This window comes from Geotrypetes seraphini, chromosome 4 (genome assembly GCF_902459505.1).
Source record: "Geotrypetes seraphini chromosome 4, aGeoSer1.1, whole genome shotgun sequence".
Lineage (NCBI taxonomy): Eukaryota > Metazoa > Chordata > Amphibia > Gymnophiona > Dermophiidae > Geotrypetes > Geotrypetes seraphini.
This window is the reverse complement of record NC_047087.1, coordinates 200696497-200709176: the sequence shown is the minus strand read 5'-3', so window position 1 is coordinate 200709176 and position 12680 is coordinate 200696497.

The following is a 12680-nucleotide window of genomic DNA, read 5'->3' as shown; positions in this document are numbered from 1 at the left end:
ATAAAATGAGCCCTAGGTGGATTGTCTTTGAGTTCTGACCCTTGAAAAGATCCTGTAGATTGCCCCAAACCACTGTCATGTCAGGAATCGGTTTAAATAATATGATGTGACTATATGGACTAAATTATACACTGCAGTCTGGTTGCTGTCTTCTATAGAAATTGACCCTAAATGGGCCCCAATATAGATACAGCCCTGGCATTAAGAGTCTTGGCATGTCCTAAGGTCAAACCTGCTTGGGTGTACATGAAGACTATGCAATCAGCTATCCAATTAGAAACTGATTTTTTTTTTTTTAAATATAGCATTCCCAGGTTTGATGAGGCAAAAGTAAACAAAAAGCTGGGCTTTAGTCTGCTTTAGAAAATGAAGCTTACATTGATCTATTTGCAGTCCCAAAGTGTGATGGGCTAATTCATATTTATTGGTATGTGATTGGAAGGGTCCCACTGCTTTGAAATGACTACTGCGACAACACAGTTATTTCATAGAAAATATAAGTTTGTTTGGGGTTCTTTTTTTTCTTTTAAGACTTATGTTTAAATGTATTTATTGAATAGAAAAGTGCAAGACAGTGTGCCAAACAAAATACAACAATTTTCTTTTATATACACACCAAAATATATCTCTCCTCCCCACCCACCCGCCCTCTGTCCATGAAACAATATTGAAAAGAAAAAATCACTCTATAGACCTGTTCAAAGAGTAATATGGATGATATAACACAGTTCACAAAAACGTGCTCAGAATCAAGGAGGGGAAAACTGGGGCTAACCCCAGAAAAACCACCTCACAGCCCAATCATCGCATGGAGAGTAAACAGAACGTTATATCATTTCATATATGCTTTTTGGTATTATGAAAAAATCACTGACGTTCAGCACTATGTTTACTAGGATGTTTAGTCAAAGAACTGAGCAAACTTAACTTGCAGCTTGCGGGTTCCGACGTGCACGTTTCGATCCTGCCTCAGGGAACACACAGAAATAGTTGGAAAAAACATGCGATGGGTACAAGGATTCAGAACGGACTGCTGTCTCACATATAGAAGCGCACGAAGCGCGGCTTGACTGCTTTGAGAGGCCTTTTGTGTGGCCTTTTGTGTGCTTTTGTGTACCCATCGCATGTGTGTTCCCTGAGGCAGGATCGAAACGTGCACGTCGGAACCCGCAAGCTGCAAGTTAAGTTTGCTCAGTTCTTTGACTAAACATCCTAGTAAACATAGTGCTGAACGTCAGTGATATTTTCATAATACCAAAAAGCATATATGAAATGATATAACGTTCTGTTTACTCTCCATGCGATGATTGGGCTGTGAGGTGGTTTTTCTGGGGTTAGCCCCAGTTTTCCCCTCCTTGATTCTGAGCAAGTTTTTGTGAACTGTGTTATATCATCCATATTACTCTTTGAACAGGTCTATAGAGTGATTTTTTCTTTTCAATACATGCACCTTTTCACTCTTGTTACATTGGTTGTAACTTGTCCCCCTTGTTATATTTGACTGGAGCATGAAACAATATTGAGCACAAAAAGAAAAGGAAAACAGTCAACTGTAAATATTCAACAATCTGCTGCGAGCATGTGGAGTGAGATCCATCCAAAAATGTTCCCAAATTGAACAGAAACGACGGCCTTCCATAGTGTCCAGGTCCCCAAACTGCCAGCACTCCAAGGAAGCATGGACAATCATCATAGACCTCCACTGACTATAAGTCGGCGGGTCAGTAGACAACCAGTTGGTCAAAATGGCCTTCTTTCCCATCAACACCATTCTGGCCACAAATGCATACAATCCTCTTGGCTTAGGAGAAGCTATCGTATAAATCCCCAAAAGAGCTCTAGGTGTGGGAGTCCAACACCGAGAAATATAAGTTTAATGAGTAAAAAGCAAAAGGCAGCTTCCAAGATTGGCATCAGAAGAGTGATTACAGCAATTGTGCAAGCGAAGAGAAAACCCTCAGAGGTTATCTGTCTGGGGGCTCCAAGTTCATGCTAAAGAACTTCCTCTTTCTGCAGCTTCTTTTATCCTCTTACATCTTTGCATCTAAAACTTAATTTGATTGGCAGTTATCTTGGCATTTTAATTGGTTGGCTGTGGTTACATGTCCAAAAAACAACTTCTTACCTGCCCTGACAGCTTGTTCCCAGAGCTGACTACAAGACCCTCTGAGCATGACCTTCACCCGTCTCAGTGGCCCCACACTCTTCTTTTTCCTCTTTTCTTCTCCTTCTTAGATGTTGCAATCAGTGAATACGTGCAGGACATCTTGTACTCTGCCAATATCAGTTATTTTTCTGAGGCACTGCCCTGTAACAGTTTCTTCCATGGGACTATAGTGTACCAGCTTGTTCTGCTTTTAGTGTCCTTATCTGATGAGCAGCACCTCTCTACAGAAATGTCCTCAGCTCTGTAGAAATGTCCTGAGTCCTGCAGAACTGACAGGGTTGAAGTTTCACAGAATCTATTTTGTGCTCACAGAATCCATCTTGTCCTTGGCCTACCTTTTACCTTGTAGGCAGTTCTTTGTTCCTGCATCTTAGGGCCTGTTGCTGAGGGGTTTCCTCGAGGGGCTGTCATGATCCTGGAGATAATGTTGGAAGAACTACTAACTGATTAAGGTGAGATTCCAGTATAATTCTAAGCAAGAACTTAGGGTGCGTACTCATCACAACCCTACTATAAGGAAATTTGGTATATAGTAGATTAAGTTATTAGGGTCTTAAGCTTTCTAAATCTATAAACAGAAGTAGCTAAAACAAAAAAAAATATGATGTTCCAGAGGATGCATCAGCTGAGTCAAAGCCACAGTAAGTTGATGATCCCAAGATCATCGGGCCCCTTACCAGACACCAGCAGGAGGCTACAGATAGCCGGACTCGATCCTGAGAGAGAGGTCAGCGTGGGAGCCCTGCTCCGCCCCTCTCCTGCCCAGCAAGGGAGCCATTTAAATTAACAGTGCTAACGGCGCACAGCCGTTCAGCGCGCCGTCGAAGGCGCGTGACAAAGGCGCATGCGCCTTAGAGCGCGCCTTTGGGAAGCGACTGCAGGGACGACTACCGGAATACCGAAGCTGCCATCACAAGTTAACTTGAGGTGAGTGAGAATAGCAATTTAACACTAATTAGAAATCTAACTACTAAGGCCCTCAAAAGTACCAGCAAACCCTACAACAACCACTCTCTACCACTCACACAATGGATACAAGTACACCCAAACTCATCTTCGCCCTACTACTGCTTTCCCTCTTCACAGATAAATGGAAAACAGCAGGATACCACACACAGTCAATCCCAATCATCACAGTACCACACAAACCCTTCCTACAAACCAGGAAACTCCAAACCCCAAGAACCTTAATCCTCTGTTCATCATTCAGCCATACAAGCATACCCTCAATCTGGGGAAAAAGACATACAACAAATGCCAAGACAAGCTCACAAGGACTACAGACATCACAAAAAATACTCACAAATATAGCTCCTACCCCTATCCCTCTCACAAAAATCACATCAATAGCATGCTCATACCTAAATATAAGATCGGTAAGCCCAAAGACAGAACTAATCAAAGACTGGCTAATTAAAGACGACCTAGGATGCCTCTTCCTTGCTGAAACCTGGCTCACAGCAGACACAGACCCTCACATTATTGAAATTTGTCCAAACGGATACAAAATTGAATTAGTATGCCGAGACAACAGAAGAGGAGGAGGGCTAGCAATCATAGTAAAAAACAACTTCAACATCAAAGTCCTAGCCAAGCACTCCACACCTCACTTAGACCTACTAGCCTGCCAACTTTCAGATAACACACTTACAGGAAATCTAAACTGCCTTCTATGCTACATCACCCCAGGAAAATGGAACACCACTAAACAAGAACTAGAAGAGTTCATCCTCCAGAACTCTCTTTCCTCTACAAATAATCTGATCCTCGGAGATTTAAACCTCCACCTAGAAGACCACACCTCCAAACAAGTAGTAGAAATTCTATCATACCTCAATACCCTATCGTACCAGATCCTCAACCCAGAACCAACACACGAAAAAGGTCATCAACTCGATATTGCAGCATACTCATCCCCTAATCTCAACACACAACATATCAAAATCACCAACGGCGCCTGGCAGCCCACCCTATGGTCGGACCACTATAAATATAACTTCACCATCAACTGGGAGCATAATAAAAATAAACCCACTCCTCCCAAAACAAGCATTATGTTCAGACAGAAAATCGATCCCACCACATTCTGGAGAGCAGTGGATCCTGCAATAGATTCCAGCAGCCCTAGTGAATTCATAAATACCTGGCGGTCTCTCAGCGAATCGACCTTGAACAAACTAGCACCACTAAAATCAAAAAATAAAATATGTAGACAATCAGACAAATGGTTTGACACAGAACTCCTACATCTAAAAAGGAAATGTAGACAACTAGAAAGGGCATGGAAAAAACAGAAACAAGATAACACCAAAACAGAATGGAAAATCCAAATCAAGCAATACAAAATCAAACTGAAGGAAAAACGAAAAGACTATTACTCCAATCTCATTGGCACCGACAAACCAGACACAAAAAAACTTTTCAACCTAGTAAGAAACCTCACCAATACCAAACCATGCCTAGCCACCCAGGGAAACCTAACACCAACAGCCTCTCAACTAGCAGATCACTTCAAAAATAAAATCATCACAATCAGAACAACATTCAATAACTCACAAAACAACATAGAAGATATTCTAATAAAATCCACAACAGATGAAGCCATCTCAGCAGACAGGTCCTGGACCAACTTCCCTACAACCCAGTGGTCAGAACTGGACAGGCTATATAAAAAATACTGCAAGTCCTCATGCGACCTGAACAACTGCCCATCATACCTACTAGCAACAGCTTCCACCAACTTCAAAGCTAGCTACACGTTGTGGTTGCAAACCACACTCAGGGAAGGCCAGTTCCCACCAGACCTTGGAGAAATCATAATAACCCCTATACTGAAAGACCCCAAAGGTCTAATAAATAACCCGTCAAATTACAGGCCAATCGCTTCTATCCCTACATACATCAAAATAATAGAAGGTCTAGTGGCACAACAACTATCCATGTATTTAGAAGCCCACAACATCCTACATCCATCCCAATCTGGATTCAGAACTAACCACAGTACAGAAACTCTTCTGGTATCTTTACTAGATATAGCCCGAAGACACCTCAGCCAAGGAAACAGATTGCTAATCATCCAACTTGATCTCTCAGCGGCTTTCGATCTAGTGGACCATTCCATACTTCTCCAGATTCTAGACGCAATAGGAATCTCAGGTAAAGTGCACAACTGGTTCCAAGGCTTCCTTAAAACAAGAACATATAGAGTCAAGTCAAAAGAAATTCTATCAGAACCATGGTCTAACCCCTGCGGAGTGCCACAAGGCTCTCCCCTCTCACCCACACTTTTCAACCTATTCATTGCTTCCCTAGGTAGCACCCTAGATGCCCTAAACATAACTTCATTCAGCTATGCGGATGACATAACCATCCTCCTTCCATTCGACATCCACGACCCCATCTCCACAGTTCGCCTGAAAACTACAATAGAAACAGTAGAAAAATGGATGACAAATCATAAGCTGAAGCTGAACACGGACAAAACTAAATTCCTACTACTAGAGAAGGACAAAAAACCATCCCTAACAAAACTGGAAGTAAACTCAATCAAGTACCCAATACAGAGCTCCCTCAAAATCCTGGGAATACAACTAGACAGATGCTGCACTATGCAAACACAAATCCATAAAATCATCCAAAAAGCATTCTTCACAATGCGAAATCTGAGAAAAATAAGAAAATTCTTTAATAAAGACCAATTCAGGATCATTGTCCAATCCCTCGTGCTAAGTATGGTAGACTACTGCAACAGCCTTTACCTACCTTGCCCAATCAACACAATAAAAAAACTACAGACCGTCCAGAACACAGCCCTCAGACTCATATACTCACTCAGCAAATACGACCACATTACCAAAGCATACTTAGAATCTCACTGGCTACCAATAAAAGCAAGAACACAATTCAGACTCTACTGTCTCCTATTCAAAGTAACCCACGGCGCGGCACCCAGCTACCTAAACAACCGTTTTCACTACTATCTCTTATCCAGAAGAAGGAGAACACAGAACATTTTCACCTACCCTCCTCTCAATGGTACTCGACGTAAGAAACTTTATGACAACCTACTAGGGACACAGGCAGCTAATATTGACTCCGACATCTCAAAATTATTGATCGAAATTACAGACATAAAAGAGTTCCGAAAATAAATAAAAACACTACTGTTCAAAAAATATCTCCCATCAATCTAAACCGCCATCTAATGAGTTCCCAATCAATTCCTTTGGGAATAGAATCTCTTTATCCAACCCAAACTAAACACCCCTACTGTCCATATCATCAACATTAATTAACCAACATCATGCAATCATCAAAACAATAAATACACCTCCGCTTATAGGCATATGATGCTACTCTCCACCCGAAGAAACTTGACTCAGCTCATGTAACATCTTTTGTAATCTAGAATATATTGTAATTCTTTATTCTCCACCAGTTGTAAATTGACTCAGTTGCTATGTAACATCTCCTGTGATATTGAATGTACTGTAATTCTTCACTATTACCTGTAATTAACTCTTCTCCTGTAATGTAATTCTACTGGAAATGCCCAGATATCTTCTTTATTGTAATCCGTTGCTATGTTACATCTGCTGCGATATTGAATGTATTGTAACTCTTCACTGTTACTTGTAATCTACTCTTCTCCTATAATGTAATTCTACTGGAAATGCCCAGATATCATCTTTATTGTAATCCGCCTAGAACCGCAAGGCACAGGCGGAATAGAAATCCCTAATGTAATGTAATCATCTGTACTAAGCAAAAGGTTGTACACAAATGGATCTTTTACCTAATGGTAATATATTCATATAGCATTTAAGTGAATCTTAATGAGTTGGTTTTAAGTCCCAATTTAGATCTCAGAATAATGAATCTAATTTATCAGATATATTTTACATGATCGATTTATTATGGCAGGACATGGCTCATAAGTATGACTTATGTTTGATATATACTATATAGCAACATAGTAATACAGTAAATGACAGCAGATGAAGACCTGAATGGTCCATCCAATCTGCCCAATAGTTACACACATTATAAATTCATGATTAAATAGTCTTTTCTCTTTGATATTTCAGGGCCATAAACCATAGAAGTCTGCCCGGTACTGTCCTTATGTACCAACTACTGGAGTTGCCATCAAAGTCACTCCAGCCTATCCAAACCATCTCATAATTTGTGGGATACAGACCATAAAAGTCTTCCCAGCACTGTCCTCATGTTCCAGATTAGTGGAATTCCTGTTGAAGTCCTCACTGGCCCATCCTAAACCAAGCTGCCATATACAAGACACAGACTGTGCAAGTCTGCCCAGTACTGGCCTTAGTTTTTCAATTTATACCATTCATTTTCTAATTAGAGATCCTCTATGCTCATCTGAACTTTGGTTTGGATGGCTTCACCAGGTGGTTGGGGGCATTTTGGTAGCAGGTTTGAATGTTTAAGCCATATGATTGGATTATTGGTGAAAGTTCTGGTAAAACATAAGAATAACCTTACTGGGTCAGTATCCTATCTTCACAGGTACCTGGCAAAAACCCAAATAGTAGCAGCAATCCTTGCCACTGATCCAGGGCAAGCAGTGGCTTCTCCCATGTCTATCTCAACAACAGACTATGGACTTTTCCTCCAGGACCTTATCCAAACCTTTTTGAAAACCAGTTACATAAACCGCTCTTACCACATCCTCTGGCAACGCATTCCAGAGCTTAACTATTCTCTAAGTGAAAATATATTTCCTCCTATTGCTTTTAAAAGTATTACTCCGTAACTTTATTGAATGTCCCCTAGTCTTTGTAAATCTTGATGCAGTAAAATATCGATCCACTTGTACCCATTCTACACTACTCAGGATTTTGTAGACTTCAATCATATCTCCCCTTAGCCGTCTCCTTTCAAGCTGAAGAGTCCTAACCTCATTAATCTTTCCTCATATGAGTGGAGTTCTATCCCCTTTATCATCTTGGTCATTCTTCTTTGAACCTTTTCTAGTGCTGCTATATTTTTTTAGATAAGGAGACCAGAACTGAGTGCAATACTCAAGGTGAGGTTGCACCATTAAGCAATACAGAGGTATTATAACATTCTTAGTTTTGTTTACCATTCCTTTTCTAATAATTCCTAGCATCTTGTTTGCTTTTTTGGCCACCGCCGCACATTGGGTGGAAGGTTTCAGTATATTGTCCACAATAACACCCAGATTTTTTTCTTGTGTGCTGATCCCCAAGGTGAACCACAGCATTCAGTAACTATTATTTGGATTATTCTTCCTAATGTGCTTCACTTTGCATTTGTCCACAATAAATTTCATCTGCTATTTGGACAGCTATTCATCCAATTTCTTAAGGTCTTCCTGCAGTTTTTCACAGTCCACATGCATTTTAGCAACTTTGAAGAGTTTAGTGTTATCTGCAAATTTAATTATCTCACTTATAATTCCAATTTCCAGGTCATTATAAATAAGTTAAATAGCACCGGTCCCAGTACAGATCCCTACAGCACACCATTATTTAACCTCCTCCCTTGAGAAAAATGGCCAATTAAACCTACCCTTTGTTTTCTGTCTGATAACTAACTCTTAATTCACAATTGAACATTACCTCCTATCCCATGACGCTCTAATTTTCTCAGGAGCCTTTCATGAGGAACTTTGTCAAAAGCTTTCTGGAAATCTAGATACAATACATCAGGGGTGCCCACACTTTTTGGGCTTGCAAGCTACTTTTTAAAATGAACAAGTCAAAATGATCTACCAACACTAAAATAAAAAAACAACAACACAAAGCACACTGTACGCAGAGAAAATGTGAATTATTATTTATATTCCAGGGTTTTGTCAAAGAGGTCAAGGCAGATGACTTTATGCAATGTCACCTCAGTAACAACTATACAAAAATAGACAAATATACCCCCTCCCTTTTTACTAAACTGCGATAGCAGTTTTTAGTGCAGGGAGCTGATCTGAATGCCCCACACTGTTCTTGACGCCCAAAGGCTCCCTGCGCTAAAAACCGCTATTGTGGTTTAGTAAAAGGGGGCCATAGTGCAAAATATAGACAGCAGATATACATTTGCGGTTTAGTAAAAGGGGGCCATAGTGCAAAATATAGACAGCAGATATACATTCTCAAAACAGACACATTTTGACTACTAAATTGAAAATAAAATCATTTTTCCTACCTTTGTTGTGTGGTGATTTCATGAGTCTCTGGTTGCACTTTCTTCTTCTGACTGTGCATCCAATATTTCTTCTGTCTTTCAGCCTGCTGTATGCTTCCAGGCCTCATTCCCTCCGCCAACTTTTTCTTCCTCTCTCCCTGCCCCCCTCCCCTTTCTTTCTTTCTGTCTCCTTGCCCCCCTTTCTTTCTGTCTGTCTTTCTCTCTCCATGCCCCCTTTCTTTCTTTCTGTCTCCCTGTCCCCCCTTTCTTTTTTAATTTCTGTTTCCCTTCTTTCTTTCTTTCTCCCTGCTCCCCCTTCTTTCTGTTTCCCTACCTGCCACCTTTCTTTCTTTCTTCCTGACCTCTCCCAAACCACTGCTGCCACCATCAGGGAACAGGCCTCCAAACCACCACCACCCCAAGCTCTTCCTGCTTCCGGATGCAGAAGCGCTGGGCCGACCAGCCTTCACCCCCGAACTTCTGATGTCGGAGAGGAAGTTCTGGTTTAGCCAGGCAGCGATTGGCTGGCCCGGAACTTCCTATCTGACATCAGAATTGATGTCAGGTGGGGAAGGTTGGTCAGCTTGGCGCTTCTGCGTCAGGAAGCAGGTAGAACACTAAGGCAACACGATCGACTTGTGTTGCCTTTGCGATCGACCTTTTGGGCACCCCTGCACTACATCAACTGGCTCGCCTTTGTCCACATGTTTATTCACACCTTCAAAGAAGTCAAGGAAATTGGTGAGGCAATACCTGCCTTGGCTGAATCCATGCTGACTCTATCTCATTAAGAGGTCCTTTTACTAAGGTGCGCTTGCTGTTTTAGCGTGCGCTAAACGTTAATGCATCCATTATATTCTATGGACGCGTTAGTGTTTAGCACACACCTCAGTAAAACAGGGGGTAAAATGTTCCACAATTTTATTTTTTTATAATTGTTTCCACTATTTTGCCCAGCACTGAGGTCAGACTTACCGGTCTGTAATTTTCTGGATCTCCCCTGGAACCCTTTTTAAAAATTGGCGGTATTACAGATTTTTAGATCCACAAACACTGCAAAAGATTTTTTAAAAATATTTTCAAAGGATTATGAGGGGGTGCTGAAAAATTCTCAGCCCAACCAAGAAGAGAATGATGTGAATATGGTTCAATCAATGATCTGAAATAATGTCAAAAAAACAGAATTTCATTTCTGTAAATTGGCACTTAACGAAATAAGTTAACACTCTTTTCAGTTACAGTGGCAAAATAATTCACAGAATTTAGGAAATTGGTTAGTTGGGCCGAGAACTATTCAGCACCCTCTCATACTCAAGGCAAACACTTATCTGTCTGCCAAGTGCTGGTTTTATAACACTGCTCTTATCAAAGCAGGACCAGTGTTCCAAGGACTGTTCCTCAGTCCATTAGAAGGAAGGCAGTCAAAAAGCTCCCACAACTCTGGCAAGAGTCAGATTCATGATGCTTGTAATTACAGTTTAGTCTTACAAAAGTTCAGAGACAGCATGCCAAGAATTTTACAGACAGGAGTAGGCCCACATCGCATCATCGAAGCGGGCCGGCTATCAAAGGCCCCGAGGCTGCCTCATGAAACCGCGCTAAACTATTGATTAGGGGCAGCTCTGTGCCGAAGTTAAAAGCATACAGAGCTGCCGCTGCTGGTCTGAACTCTTGGGCCGCTGAAGGAGGGCAAAAAGCAGCTGTCCTGGAGGTTTCCCTTCCTCTCGCCTTTACAGGTTCCTTTTTTCCACCTTTTTTTTTTTCCTTCAAACGGCAACGGGCCCCAGCATCGACATCAATCAAGTAAGTTCCACTGTCAATCAAGCGGTTCTGCTCGGCCAAAGCTTCCCCTGTGACATGAGCCACCCTCAGGGGAAAGAAAGTGACCCACAAAGGTGAGGGGAAGGGGGGCAGATGATGGAAGTTGGGGGGGGGGAGAGAGAGAGAGAGAGAGAAGGGGCAGATGATGGAATGGAGGAGATGAGAGAGAGAGAGAAGGGGACAGATGATGGAAGTGAGAAGAAGGGAGAGAGAGCAGAAGGCAGATGGATGTCAGTTGAGAAGGGAGAGCAGATGCTGAATGGAAGTGGGGAAAGAACACATACTGGATGGAAGGAGGAGATAAATAAAGGGGGAAGAAAATAGTAAGATAATGGAGGGGTGAGGGAAAGGGGTGACAAGCTGTGTGTAGACACAGTGAAAAGAGGGAAACGGGACTAAATAGTAAGAAAGAATTTAATTTAGATGGAGGCAGAAAATAGAGAAGGAAGACCAGAGAAGAAAAGGGAAGAGAGAGCAGAGAATGATCAGATCTGAGTGGAGGAAATGAGAAGAGAGATATGCTAAAAACCACAGGGGGGAGGGAAGGATAGAGATGCAGTTATTTTGAAGCTACACTGTTAAGTTAATATGCTGTTGGTAGAGTTGCAGTGGCATCCTAAACATATTTCTGGCAAGCCAACTGTATATGGTGACATTATTAGAAGATGACTGTGTGAAACTTTAGGGAACTTGGATGCCAATCAGTTTTTGGAAGCCAAAGGAAAACATACATTTTTTGTATGCTATACTGTATGTTTGGCTCGTTTCTACTTCAGTTTTGTTCTTGCCTTTTCGTTTTGTCTTCCTTCCACCATCTCTTATCTGCCTTCCTTATCATCCTTTTCAATGTGATTTGGCAGCTCCTGTCAATCATAGGCTGGCTGTGCAAGATTGCTAATTCTAGATGCCTGGGTGACCTAATGCCTGTGCATGTGATTTTCTGTTTTTGTGTTTAAAACATTTTGCTGAAAGCACAACAGTGCAAAAGAGTAAAACAGATTTTATGCTGTTTATTCTAGGAATAAGCAGTGGGCTTTCCTAAGTCCATCTTAATAATGTCATGCAGATTTTTTAAGGAAATTATCCAAATCTTTTTTTAATTACATGTTGAATGAAAAATATTTTCCCAGGTTTGTTTTAAATCTACTACTTAAAAGCTTTATTGCATGCCCCTTTACTCCTAGTATATATTTATTTTTATTTTTTATTTTTTAGTATATATATATTTATCTTTTGGCATGGCCCATCAGTTATAGCATTTGCTACATGATGGGCCATGCCAAAAGATAAATGTAGCATTTGCTACATGAATTGATTTTTTGTCACGTATGGTTAAGGGGCTGGAGGAGTTGCCGTACAGCGAAAGATTAGAGAAACTGGGCCTCTTCTCCCTTGAGCAGAGGAGATTGAGAGGGGACATGATAGAAACATTCAAGGTACTGAAGGGAATAGACTTAGTAGCTAAGGCAGGGAGAACGAGAGGGCACTCTCTAAAGTTGAAAGGGGATAGATTCCATACAAACGT